Below are 14,418 nucleotides of genomic sequence, written 5' to 3'. Positions count from 1 at the left end.
GAAGAAGAAGAAGAAGAAGAAGAAGAAGAAGAGGAAGAGGAAGAGGAAGAGGAAGAGGAAGAGGAAGAGGAAGAGGAAGAGGAAGAGGAAGAGGAAGAGAAGAAAGAGAAAGAAAACAAAGTTTGTTTTTCCTATGGGGTTGAATTTTTAATTTAATGTTTTTCAAGGATGAAATGTGTCTTCTCAGAAAGCAAGAGAGTCCACAGAGCTTTGGGATTCTTCTACACTTGGCATAATAATGGCCACAGATCCAGACAGCTATGACTGGCTAAAAAGTAAGGTATATGGTCAAACAAAGTCACAGTAATGGGGCTGGGGAGATGGCATGGTGTCACATGACTAGCTGGGTGTGTTGCATGTGCACCAGTACCTCCCACAATGTCCTCACGCAGACATAGGAGAGTCACTAGGGCTTGTTGGTCACCCAGTCTAGCTCTTCATTCAATGGGAGATCTTATCTCAAAGGAATAACATGGGTAGTGATAGAACAAGATACCCAATACCTCTTTAGGCCTCCTGGTACAACCCTGGTGCACCTACCACACACAGAGACCCTCCCACAATCACCTTGAAATGTCCTCTAATGTACCAACGTCAAGAGGACAAGAAAGGGCTGAATCACCATGAAAAGGTTTCAATCAAACATGTCCCCTAATTCAAGTCCCATCACCTCACGGTATCTTTACATGCTACATATATATATATATATATATATATATATATATATATATATATATATATACTGAATTTGAGAATAGCTTAGTTAGGGTTACTATTGTGTTGATGAAACTCCATGACCAAAGAAACACTTATAAAAGAAAGCATTTAATTGGGGGCTTGTTTATAGTTTCAGAGGGTTTGTCCATTATCATCACGGTGGGAAGCCCGGCAGCATACAGGCAGACAAGCTTAGATATGTAACTTCAAGCTTCATATCCTGATCCACGGGCAGGAGACTGAGATACCCAACTTGGTGTGGGATTTTGGAACCTCAAAGCCCAACCCAAAGTGACATTCAAGGCTGCTTTCCAGACTCGAGAACTGACCTGAGACTCTGAATTAAGATACTATAGGGCTTTTAAGCCTGAGATCCACAAACATCTGTACCAAGTTATCTCACCAGTCAGGATTTAGGGGTAGGGGATTTCCTTAGGAACATGTCTTTTTTGTACACTTATCTTGCTCCCATTGGTTGTAGTATTCAACTGTAGCAGGGGACTCACTTTGTCTAACATTCATGTCTTAACTTGTCAACCAGGATGTCAGTTACCATGTCTTTTCTACCACATAACATAGGATGTTAATTCCCAGGGAGGTCTTGGAAACTTAAACTTTACTCAGCCCCTTTCAAAATGGAAGTCTTATTCCCAACAGCTTCTTATATTGGTGCAGGTGTCTCTCTTATGTCTCTCTCCCTGGGTCTAACCCAGGGGCAGTTTATGAAAGCAAAAACCATAAAATGTTATACACAGATGCAGGAGTGCAGTTGGTTCGGGTCCAAGCTTATTGTAGCTAACCATACAAAGCAGTTCTACTGACTTCTATTGTGATTGGTTTCCAAGAACACTAAAACACAGAGCATCCTAGTAACAGGATACGAGAAAGTTTCCTCAGGGACAACACAGAATGGTAGACTAGACAGGTAGCAGTTGCCTAGGCCTTGACACTATCTAACGTATAATCCTTAAGAAGAACCTCTGACCTTGACATTTGACTGGAGGACGCAGACAACACATAATGCGCTTCAGGATCCAGCAGCCCAGCCTCCATGGGTGGAGGGTAACGTGTGATGTATGCCAGGGTCTCTGAACTAGAACGTGGTGAGAAGTGATTGGCAGTGATCTGGGCAACTCTCATCCCCAGGGAGTTGAGGCAAGTCTTTAATTTACTATAAATATCCCACCACACTATCCCTTTAATTTCCCTGGCCTCTCCTGCACACTGGGGGCTCAGCATGCACCTGGGTGGCCCTCCCTCACCCTTACTGAAAGGGCACATTGGGTAGGGTTTTTCTGAGATAGTTTTTTTTTTTAATCCATTTGCAATTCTAAGTGATGCCAATTTATCTAACTTTTGGGGAAAATATCATCTCAGAATTGCCTCTGGCCACATGGTTCCTCCTCTTGCTGAAGGAAACCATGTGGTACCTTGGGAGAAACTGAGTCCAGAGTTCCTGAAGAAAGTTTCCTTTCTGAGCACCTCAACTTAAGCCAACACATCTCCCCTTTACCTCAGAACTGCTTGAACCATGTCAGGTTTTTCCCTTTTCTTTTTTTCTCTTTCCTTTCCTTTTCTTTTCATTTTCCTCTGTCTGAGACAGACTTTCGCAGTAAAACTGGCTGCCCTGGAACTCACTACTTAGACCAGGCTGGCCCCAAACTCACAGAGATCTGCCTGCCTCTGCCTCCCGAGTGCGGGACTAAAGGTGTGTGCCACTATGCTTGGCTAGGTTCAATTGTTTGCAGATACTTTGTTGTGCCCAATATGGTGTGTGTGTGCTGGGGGTGGGGTCATTTGGGTCCATGGCTTCTTTCAGTTCTTACAATTCTTTTTCAAGCGGAGACACAACTCTCTGTTCTTTAAGTGAGGCAATGTGGCTCAGAGACCCCAGGACACACCATACCTTTGGAATTCTCCCCACAGTTCCTGCTTCAGGATTCTGAGGTTTCTTATTCTGTTTGGTCTTTGGCCTCCTATCAAACATCAGCATCACACACTTGGTCAGTGGTAGAACAGGTATTGCCCATTGGGGCTTTGAAAATGCACTAACCCCAAGGTTCTGAAATTCTCTCTAAGGATCAATTTGATTCTACCCGGGGACAGTGATTTTGGCTCGGGGTCATGGACTTTACTATGATGACATTTCACTGTATACATGTAAGGTGAGCCAGGTTACTGTGACTATGAGGTCCAACTAGTTAACTATCAAGGGCTGGCTCAGTTGCAAAAGGGACTCATCTTTCCTTATCAGGCTGCCAACTCTGAGACCTCCATAAGGTGAACCAAGCAACTTCAGAAAATTAGCACTGACATATGTAATAGAAAGGCCCAACAACGAGTCGAGGAGGAGGAATGGTCCTGAAGCAGATGGAGTGTAGGAAGCCATAAGTTGCGTGGCAACTCTCTATTGAGATGCAGAGCACTCCCACATGGAGTCTGCTTTATGGAGAGCAGGTGGATGGAATGTGCCTCTGTAATAGACTGCTTGCCTGGCATGTGTAAGGTTTGGTTTGAAGCATTTGGGGGAAATGGGGCATGTTCAAATTGTACCCTCCTCACCTTACAGTTTCGTCTTCTCTCTGATAACATGGCTTCATGGGCCTCAAAATGCCAGTGGCAAATACAGTGAAAATTCTCCAGTCATAGGACCAAAATAGAGATGGTTCTCCAAGATGCCTGGCATGCTGCTCAGTTAGAAGGGAGTCTTGCAGTCAGATGAGCCAAAGTTCAAATCCTGGCTCTATCATACATACGACTCCTGCCCTGGGAAAGTTGAGATCCCTCACCTGCACAGTGCCCTTGAGATCGCTTTGCAGCCTCTATGCTGAATAACTAATTCAGGGAAAAATAAACCTGGGCAATTTAGTGAGAGGTTGTTGGAAAACAAGAAATTCCCAGTCTCAAAAAAGCAAGACTAGTTATTAATTGCAAGAGGGATTTCTCAAGAATTGGGGTGAAAATCCCCATCTTAACAAAGTGAACAAGCTTATGATTATCAACAGCAGAACAAATGGAGACTCATGTCCCAGGATCTGAGGGACACCAGGATATTCCCGCCAACAGATGGCATTCCATCTATTCTGTCAAGAGTAGGGCACAACCAAGTCTGAATTGTACTTCATTCTGAATTGTCTGGGCCTCTTTGAATATGTGGCTGTCTTGAAAGAAAACTAAAGGGCTGACTGCTGTCCAGTGAGCACAGTGTTCTTGTCAAGTTGCCTTCTAAATACTTACATTTCTGCCCCCTGACCGGCCTGCTGTCAGCTTCGGCCAGAGAGGCTTGTTTTGCAGTGAGTAACTGCCAGACTCACAATACGTCAGATCACTGGGGGCAGGCAATTGCTGAGAACTCCCCAATATGGACATTTATATAACCCACTCCAAGCTCAAGGAACATCATGGCAGAGGCGGGTGGGAAGAACTGAGAGCCACAGGGAGGAGCAGAGTATTGTAGAACACTGTCTTCCAGGTGGCCCAGGACCTTAACACACTTGAACCCACAGCAGCTGTGACTAGCTGGATTAAGACCTGCACAAGATTGGTCCTGGAATAGACAAGGGAGGAAATCAGAAGGTCGCACCACTCCTTTGGGGTTTATAAGGGAGGAATGAGTGGAGAGGGGTCAAGAAGAGGTTAAAAAGAATCTTGGGGCTATACAGACCACTCGGCGATTAAGAATGGACTGAATGAGTTTGGTCCCCAGCTCTCACACTGGGCAGCTCATGCCTTACCTCTGGCCCGGGCACTCAAAGCCCCCTGCACTCACAAGCAAATCGTTGCCAACCCCACAGCCATGGAGTTGAATAAAAATAAATCCTTTACTGTATTAATCTACCAATCCATGCTCATGGGGGATCTTTCCATCTTCCGAGATCTTCGATTTCTTTCTTCAGAGACCTGAGGTTCTTGTCATACAGATCTTTCACTTGCTTAGTTAGAGTCACACCTAGGTATTTTATATTACTTGTGACTATTGTGAAGGGTGTTGTTTCCCTAATTTCTTTCTCAGCCTGTTTATCTTTTGTGTAAAGAAAGGCCACTGATTTGTTTGAGTTAATTTTATATCCAGCTACTGCACTGAAGGTGTTTATCAGGTTTAGGAGTTCTCTGGTGGACTTTTTAGGGTCACTTATGTATACCATCATATCATCTGCAAATAATGATATTTTGACTTCTTCCTTACCAATTTGTATCCCCTTGATCTCCTTTTGTTGTCTAATTGCTCTGGCTAGGACTTCAAGTACTGTATTGAATAGGTAGGGAGAGAGAGGGAAGCCTTGTCTAGTCCCTGATTTTAGTGGGATTGCTTCCAGTTTCTCACCATTTAGTTTGATGTTGGCTACTGGTTTGCTGTATATTGCCTTTATTATGTTTAGGTATGGCCTTGAATTCCTTATTTTTCCAAGAATTTTATCATGAAGGGGTGTTGGACTTTGTCAAATGATTCCTCAGCATCTAATGAGATGATCATGGTTTTTTTTTTCCCCTTTGAGTTTGTTTATATAGAGAATTACATTGATGGATTTCCTTATATTAAGCCATCCTTGCATATCTGGGATGAAGCCTATTTGATCATGATGGATGATCGTTTTGATGTGTTCTTGGATTTGGTTTGTGAGAATTTTATTGAGTATTTTTGCATCGATATTCATGAGGGAAATTGGTCTGAAGTTCTCTTTCTTTGTTGGGCCTTTGTGTGGCTTAGGTATCAGAGTAATTGTGGCTTCGTAGAATGAACTGGGTAGAGTTCTGTTTCTTTGGCACATGTCTAGAGACTTGGCAACGAGATTAAATGAATGGCTCTTGATTGCATATTTAAAACCAGTGATAAACTTTATTATTGGAAAAAGTAGGGAAATACCATTGCACTGATGTTACATTTCCTCGGTGGGTAAACTATATGGTTCCATAGGAATATATCCTTGAAAACAGGGGGCACATACATATATGTAGGGTGAAGGGGTCAGATGTTATAACGCATGTAGAAAGGAAGAGATGGAGACAGGAAATTATGACAGGCACTAAGGATGAGTCAAGTCCCTAAATAAGTGCTCACTATACTGTTCTGTAACACTTTCATAAAGTAATATTTCATCTAAGCAAAAAGATCACAGAACCACTCTTTAAAATCACAGAACACTCTTTAAACATTATGCCACAACAGCAGAAGCCTCATTAATATAAGGCACTGGCAGGTCCTAGGGAAATCACTCCACCTGTCTAGCGCCCTACCATGACAAGTAAAGCAGATAACTCTATTAGATTTAAGATTCTAGAACTGTATATGAATCACCCTTCAATGAAACTAACTGGGATTAAAAGAGTCAATCTTAGCCGGGCGGTGGTGGTGCATGCCTTTAATCCCAGCACTTGGGAGGCAGAGGCAGGCAGATTTCTGGGTTCGAGGCCAGCCTGGTCTACAGAGTGAGTTCCAGGACAGCCAGGGCTACACAGAGAAACTGTGTCTCGAAAAAACAACAACAACAACAAAAGACTCAATCTTGTCAGGATGTCCATAAGTACCAGTCAAAGAAATCTGCAGATTCATTCCAGTTTTAGAAGACATAGAAAATAATTATCCTAAAATTCACACAGAGGTACTGGTGCCCTGTGTAGCCAAAACATTCCTGAACAAGAACTAAGTGTCACACTCCCTAATGTCAAATTACATTCCAAACAGTGTGACACTGGCATAGAAACAGATGCAGAGACAGAGCAGAGGTGTCAACAATAAGCATACACACAAAGTCAACTAATTCTCCACAAAGGTACCAACAATACCTAACAGGGAGATTGTCACTGATCAGTCACTGTCAGTCAAAAAGTCTCACAGGTCACCTGCTGGAGATAAAAATAACAGATGTAAAGGTGGAAGGAGAGGACCGGCCCCATAGAGTTGCCGCTGACCTCTATTGGCAGGCACGTCTAGTGGTTAGAGGCACTTAATGCTCTTGCAGGAGCTCTAGGTCCAGGTGACCCAATGCCCTCTTCTGGCCCCCACTGGTACTGCATTTACATACTACACTACATATACATGTAGGCAAAACACTCATACACAATCTAAAAATAGATCTGCCAAGTTTGGTGGTGCACACCTTTAGTCCCAGCACATAGGAGGCAGAAGCAGACTGATTTACGTGAGTTTGAGACCAGCCTGGTCTACAGAGCTAGTTCCAGGACAGCCAGGGCTATAAACCAAAAATAAGGTTGGAGAGATGGTTCAGTGGTTAGGAGTACTGACTAGTCTTCCAGAGGTCCTGAGTTCAATTCCCAGCAACCACATGGTGGCTCACAACCATCTATAATGAGTCTGATTCCCGATTCTGGCATACAGGTACATGCAGATAAAGCACTCATATATATAAAATAGAAAGATTTTTAAAAAAACATATGGAGTAGTAGGCAGAAACTTGAACCCAGCAGAAAACCCAAGGTCTATGGAAGTGAATCTTTTTAAACATTTTTTTAATTTAAATTATGTGCATGTGTGTACTTGTGTACTCCAGTGCCAATGCTCATCAAGGTCAGAGGCTTTGGTGAGCCACGTGATGTCGGTGCTGGGAACCTTACATGTCTTCTGTGTGCTGGTCTGAATGAGGTGCTCTCCATATTCTTGGGCATCTGAGCACTTGGTCCCTAGTTAATGGCGCTGTTTGGTTGGTTTAGGAGCTATGGCCTTGTTGGGAAAAGTATGTTACTGGGGGCAGGGTTTCAGGTCCAAACCTTATGGCATTCCCAGTGTGGTCTTTCAGCTTTGTGCTGTGGTTCGTACTCAAGATACGAGCTCTCCACTTGTGTTCCTGCCCTCACACCTGCCGCTTGCTGCCATTGTGAACTCTAAAACCCTCCAGACCATAGGCCCAAATAAACGCTTTCTTCCACAAGTGGCCTTGGCCGTGGTGTTTTATCACAGCAACAGAACAGCAACTGATTCACTCTGCAAGAGCAACCTCTGTTGTAACCACTGAGCCATCCCGACAGTCCCTAGTAATTGTCAGCTTGACAGGATTTAGAAGTCATCTACGAGGCACACCTCCGTGTGTGAAGATGTTTCCCCGTGAGATTTAATTGAGGTAGAAACACTCTGGGAGTGGCACCGTTCCATGGACCTGGGCCCCAGACCACAAGGAAAGGAGAAAGAGCCTCGATTCATCGTTCTTGGTGAAAAAGAAGGCAGAGCTTCAGTTCATCGATTCTTCGCTCTTGGTTGCCTAAAGGCACATTCTCATCCCGCTGCCTTGCCTTCTCTGCCATGTGCCCCATTAACCAAATTAACCCATTCTTCTTTGATTGTTTTTTGTTTCAATGGCACGAAAAGTGACACTGGGCACAGTCTATGAGGAGACTGTCTGGGTTATCAAGGTTTCTGAACGACTGAAGATGGTCCACAAGCCACAACCTCTCCTTCACACACCCCTGGCACACTGTCTAGCTCCTTCATTACCCCAGCCCCCACCTTCAGTATGCACACGTTCAGTTCCACTGTCCCCATATCTTTAGCTCATGCCACCTGAACCCCAACATGCACATGGAGGGACATCCCAATCTTTGGTTTCCTTTCTTCTCTCTTCCTCCTGAGGAACTATCATGTTTTAAACATTCAGTTTCAAATACTATTTACATGACAACTTCACTCACATCTCTGTCCCCAGCTCAAGCCTCTCATAGGGCCTCCATACTCCTAAATCCCACTGGACACTTGGCATCACTGCCCAAAGGCGTCCACATATTCCACTCTGAGTTTCTGATATTTTCCCCCACAGCACACATCTTCTATAATCATTTCCAAACCAGTTATCCACAGCCTCATTTCTCTAATTGTACCAACAAAAGAGCAGACCAGATGTTATCTCCCATCTCTCTCCGTATCTACACAAACACTGACACACGTCCTCTTTGTTCTGCTTTCAGGATACACCCAGAATTATCGCCACCTCCGGGGCCTCCGCCTTGCCGATCAACACCATCTTTTGACTGCACTACACTGCCTTATCTCCCTTCAGCAAGTTTACAACCAAGCGCTGTGGTGAGCCTGGGAAGGTGTGACTTAGACTATTGTGCTGGGTGCTCCGCTCTGCTCAAAACCATCCCTGACATTCCAGGCTTCTCTAAGAGTCAGAATGCTGACAGTGCCTTCCAGGGCATCTCACATGAGCACCCTGAGCTTCTTGTCAGACAAACTTCAGCCTCAGAGTCCCTCCACCACCCCAAATCTGGCACTAAGCCTCCCCAGCCCCCGGTTCTTCATTTCCTCAGTGGCTATCTCTACTGGCTACTATATAACTAGGTTTCCCTGGTGTGGTGGCTTGAATATGCTTGGCCCAGAAAGTAGCACTATTAGGAGGTATGGCCTTGTTGCAGGAAGTGTGTCTCTGTGGGAATAGGCTTTGAGACCCTCCCCCAACTGCCTGGAAACAAGTTTTCTATTTGCTTTTGGAACAAGATGTAGAACTCTCAGCTCCTCCAGCATCATGTCTGCCTGAATGTTGCCATGCTTCCTGCCATTATGATAATGGACTGAACCTCAGAACCAGTAATCCAGCCCCAATTAAATGTTGTCCTTTATAAGAGTTGCTTTGGTCATGGTGTCTCTTCACAGCAATAAAAACTCTAATTAAGAAACCTGGTTACTGTTCCCCAAAATGATACGTCAGAAGCCTCACACAAGTGGGGACAAAGGTTCATGGTCATGTGTTCAACACCCAGCAATATAATCTCTCAAGAATACCGATAGGCCAAGATGACTGTGCAGCCTTGTAGCAGGACAACCACAAATGCTGTATGTTCATCATGAAATCAGCACCCCAGGCACTGCAGAGACACCTTTGTATCCTGGCATCTTCTAGTTCTTGTGCCTACACTGGCCCTGATGGCAAGTACTGTCTCAGGGGAGAAGGAAGAGAAAACAGTGAGAGAAGGAAGAGAAAACAGTGCAGGACACCTGGCATTGTCCTTCAGCCTCTACAGTCACAAACATGGGCACACACACTCTCACATGCACATACACAAAAACACAGACAAACCAAACACATCTTCCTATACAACCAAAATGCCATGATCACACCTAAGAAAAAGTAACATTAATGCTATTGCCCACTAAGCAATCCATATTCAACCCCCTTCATGCCAGTCTGGTGTCTTTTAGCTTGGGTTTCTATCTTTAGTTGTTTTTACTCTTTTCTTTTAAAATTTATTTATTCATTTTATGTACACGTGCCCTATCTGCATGTACACCTGTATGGCAGAAGAGGGCATCAGATCCCATTATAGTCACCATATGGTTGCTGGGAATTGAATTCAGGACCTCTGGAAGAGCAGACAGTGCTCTTAACCACTGAGCCAGCTCTCTAACCCCAATCTTGAATGTTTCCAGTTCAAAGAACTCACTATGTAGACCAGGCTAGCCTCAAATTCACAAAGATCTCCCTGCCTGTGCCTCCTGAGTTCTGGGATGAAAGGAATGTACACCCTAACCGCAGCCACCATACTGTTTCTAAAGTTGTGCTGTGCCCGTGTCCTGGGTGCTGTACCTACACCTGTGATGACAGAGGGCAGGACTGTGACTCTCTGACAGGTCTGTCTGTCCTTTCTTAAAGATGGTTGGAATGAACAACGGGAGACAGAAAGCGGCTCTTGTCACTTTGCTTGTCTCCAGAGAAAGGAGTCAGCTCATCACAGATGAGCCAGTGGTCCCATTCCAAGGATGGAGGCAGAGGTTCTGGACGACATCTGAGTCATGTTTTCCATATGATAACAGCCAATAACCGTCCAGTGTAGAAAGCGTGTCATCCTGTCTTCAGAACAGCTGGAGGTAGCTTTGGGAGGTACCAAATGTCAGTGATGGACCGAGGAACTCCCAAGGCAAAGTCTGAACAGTGGCAGTTTCAAGAGAAGCAAGAAAACAGAGGGCATAAAGCAGAGCACGGAGAGCTAGGCTAGACCTGAGAAACGATGGCATGTGTTCAAAGCCCCCAGCCCTGGGGATGGTGCATGGACAGCTAGCTGCCTTAGCAGTGGCCAAAGGTAGATTTAGCTCTGTCTTGGAAGAAAAGACAAAAGTGGGAAGGAAAATACCTCAAAATTCTGAGCCCCAAAGATTTATTTTACATGTTAGTGCCAATCAGTTGATAGAGGATTTGGGGATTGCCAACTTAAGGAAAAATCTAAAGCTACTGCCAGGCTCTTACTTTAGAAGAGTAGAGATAATGATTGATTAATCAGATCTGCCATGGTGCTGGGAAAGACCTGGTTGTCCAAAGGTAAGAAAGAAATAAAGACAAAGGTGCCCACAAGCTGCTGTTGAATGATTTCAACATTAGAGACTATGCTTAATGCACTAGGAGAAATATCATGAGCAGTGTAACTGAACAAGAGATACCTCAAGTGATGTGAATGTCTCCCATAGGGCACCATCACCCCTGAAGCTCTTCTATACCGTCTCCCCAAACTGACATAAGGACCAAGTCCTAAGCACTTGAACTTTTGGAACCACAAACAACCATTTAGATGAAGAACACAGCACCCTCGTGGCTGCTAACCAGAAGTACTATCAAATAGAATTTCATAAGGGAGCCAAAATGAAAACAAGTGTGGTCAGAACAGCGAGTACTAGAGCATGTGCCAAGCCATGTTCATGTATGTGATAAAATGACTCAAGTTTGGTAGCTGCTGCATGCTAAAATGTCCTTAAGTGGCATTCTTCATTGAGACATTTCTCAGGACCTTTCAAGTGTTTTTCTACTTTATGCTCTGTCTGAAGGGGCTTGGAGCTCCTTCTCCAATGGGACTACATCCTCTTAAACATCCTTTGAAATATTCTGACATCAAGGAAGCAATAAGAGAATGATGTTTCTTGGGAATGAGGAATGAAAACGGTGGCTTAATGAACATGCCTTTCAGAGAGGAGGATGAAGAGCGGAGATGAGAGAGAGAGAGAGAGAGAGAGAGAGAGAGAGAGAGAGAGAGAGAGAGAGAGAGCTGGAGGGGTTAGGTATTTTGTGGAAGGATGAAGAAAGCAGGGTTCTGGGGGAAAGACATGTTGGGAGATGAGGAACACATGAAACATCAGAATGTCCGGGGAAGGGACCTGTCCAGTTCAGCATGTGTCACTTCTGTAACCTTCATTGTCATTATCAGCATTGCCATGGAAGCAGGCTCTGTGTGTCACATTTACTTTGTATCTGTGTGTCACATGTTACATTGTATCACTTTATTTCCATTTTGCAGATTGGGAAATGTAGGCACATGGGTGAGATATGACCAGAATCAGGCTTATGAAAGTCTTGCCAGGACACAGCTCTGTTGTTGGCTGTATCAGAGGGAGAACTAGAATTCCATTATGTAATACCAAAGGATATTGCGAAGAAGTGCAATACCAAAACATTTCAAGAAGAAAGAAAAAGGCAAAACCAACCCACCAGCTTCCTATTGGCCAGCAGGCTGCATAGGACAAACATCCTGCATCTTTGGACGCTCAATCAAACACTGTGACTCCCATACCACAACAAAACCACAGAATTAACTGCCAGTTCTTTTACTAGGAATGGAGGCCCCTGAAGAGTTTCTCAGGACAGATTTCAAAAACATGAATCATAACTCAGTTATGGCATTTTGGCTCAGAAACAGACTCGCATTAAATGCAAACACTGGTGTCTGTCATGTCTAACTCCCGAGCTCCAGTGCAACTCAAACGCCTGTGCAAACAAACAAACAAATCACCATTAGGGCAGAGATGGGAGAATGGGGCTAGCCTCTGTTCTGCAAAAAATAGAAAGATGTGAAAAGCTTATACAGTGAGCGTCTTGGGTTTGCTGCAATAGAAAAGTTCATTACAATGTTACATTACAAACCAGGGGGCTTCTGGAGGCTGAGGCTGTGAAGGGGGCAGTCTGCCTCCTCTGAGTTACTTCTCTGAGTTCACAGCAAAATAAACAAGTGTTGTAGACAGAAGAGGTAAAATGGAAAGATTATCTTACTTGTAATTGCTCTGTTTACCTGATGGACGTGAGGATAGGCTTTGGGCAACTTGGTCCAGAACTGCTGCAAAGATGAGCGTTCAAACTACGGCTGGCCTCGCGGGACCGCTAAGGTTCCTGTTGCTTCAGCTGCTTCCCAGATCCCATTGGAAATCCCAAATGGCTTACGAGCCCTGAGTGTGCCTCCGCCGTCCACACCCACCTCCACTTGCGCTTGCGTTGCCTGAATGGCTCGGGTTTCTTCCACTCCTGCAGCCTCTGGGAACCCAAGCCTTGTGCAGGCAGAGGCTGCTCCTGAAACACTTCCAGATGTGCTCGTCGTGACGGGGGCAGGTTGGCTGCCTGGGGCAGACTTCCTCTCTCAGCTTTCTCTTGCAGTCTGCATGTGAAACTCCCTCCAAAACAGGGCTATTCTGGAGTAAAAGCTGCAAACCTAGGGAAGAAAAAATGTTTGGAAAGTGAATTTATACTGTCATGTGTCTAGTGTAAATTTCAAATTTCAGTCAGGTTCTTGCTGAGAATCTTTGAAATCTCCTGTATGTTGAAATGTTGCCATGGCAAATCATGTATCAGACAACCATAGTCATTTATTGAAGCTGTGATAAAGACAGAAGTTTCCAGGTGGGGTGTATTCCTACTGGAGGAGAGAGGCATCAGTCAGGGGGCAGACTTCTTAGTCGCAACACTGCCATTTTGTGGTTTTGCAGTTGATCCCCAGAACTCTAGGAATGGTGCCAGAGCTTTGCCCAGGATCATGGAACATATTCCACTAGGGCTTCTCTCTAGCTTTCATAAGGAACTCCTCGCTGGCCGCCTCCATCACAAGCAGTCGCTTCCTACATAAATACGATGCAAATCACACTGTAACTTTATATTTCCAAGACACCCTCAATAACTGCCATGGTGTGTGGCAAGCCTGTAATTCTAGCACTTTGGAGAGAGAGGCAGTGCTGGGCTAGCTCGAGCTACTTGAGACCTTCCCTCAAACAAAAACAAACAAATTTTTTTGTTTTGTTTTGTTTTTTAAAAAAACATCATCCACAATATTTGCTCCTGTATGCCCAGGCTCCGGTCGTTGCCAGGGATAGCAGACTGCAGAAGTGACACAGCTTCTGGGACAGACGCTGGTTCTGGCTCCAGACATCAGGCACCATCCCCACCAGAGAAGAAGTGTCCACTCAGGAGCGCTCTCACTGCCTGAGCTGGTAAGGGAGTCATCTTTGCTCCAGTTCGCTCAGGCTCCAGTCTGCACTGGCAAGAGTGTGGACTACAGAAGCTACACAGCTTTGGGACAGACAGAAACAAACTATCTTCTGGGACCTTGTTTCAAGCTCCAGACATCTGGGCACCTTTCCCACCAGAGGAAAGGTGGCCACCTGGGAGGGCTCTGTCTACCAGAGCGGGTGAGAGAGACATATTGTGTCCAGGGTCCCTCGAAATCTAGCCCGTGCAGGTGAGTGTACAAGCTGCAGAGGCGACACATCTTCTGGGACAGGCCCCATTTTGGGCCTGTATCTTCAGGAAAGAGGCAGATCTGAATGCCAGGCCTCTGTGTGCCTTCCCTACAAGAGGAGAGCTTCCCTGCAGAGAGTAATCTGACCACTGAGACTCAGGAGAGAGCTGGAATCCCAGGACTGCTGACAGAGGCTAACAGAATCACAGGAGGAACAAGCTCCAACCAGAGACAACTATAACAACTAACTCCACAGATTACCAGATAGTG

The 14,418-nt window shown here is 45.0% G+C and overlaps 1 protein-coding gene across 2 annotated transcripts in view; it reads right to left on the bottom strand.

Moving 5' to 3' along the window:
- The window catches only part of Glt8d2 (glycosyltransferase 8 domain containing 2), a 39,313-nt gene extending 26,457 nt beyond the window's left edge, over positions 1-12,856 (bottom strand). Inside the window, exon 1 of one of the 2 annotated variants that reach the window (XM_021205596.2) lies at positions 12,715-12,856. The gene's annotated coding sequence lies outside the window, so the exon portion shown is untranslated. Of the gene's footprint in view, positions 1-12,695 lie in introns of both variants that reach the window. The other variant, XM_029542493.1, reaches the window with a different exon arrangement.
- Between the last annotated feature and the right edge of the window lie 1,562 nt (positions 12,857-14,418).

This window comes from Mus pahari, chromosome 9, assembly GCF_900095145.1.
Source record: "Mus pahari chromosome 9, PAHARI_EIJ_v1.1, whole genome shotgun sequence".
NCBI classification, from domain to species: Eukaryota; Metazoa; Chordata; class Mammalia; order Rodentia; family Muridae; genus Mus; species Mus pahari.
This window is presented reverse-complemented; position numbering and strand designations above follow the sequence as displayed.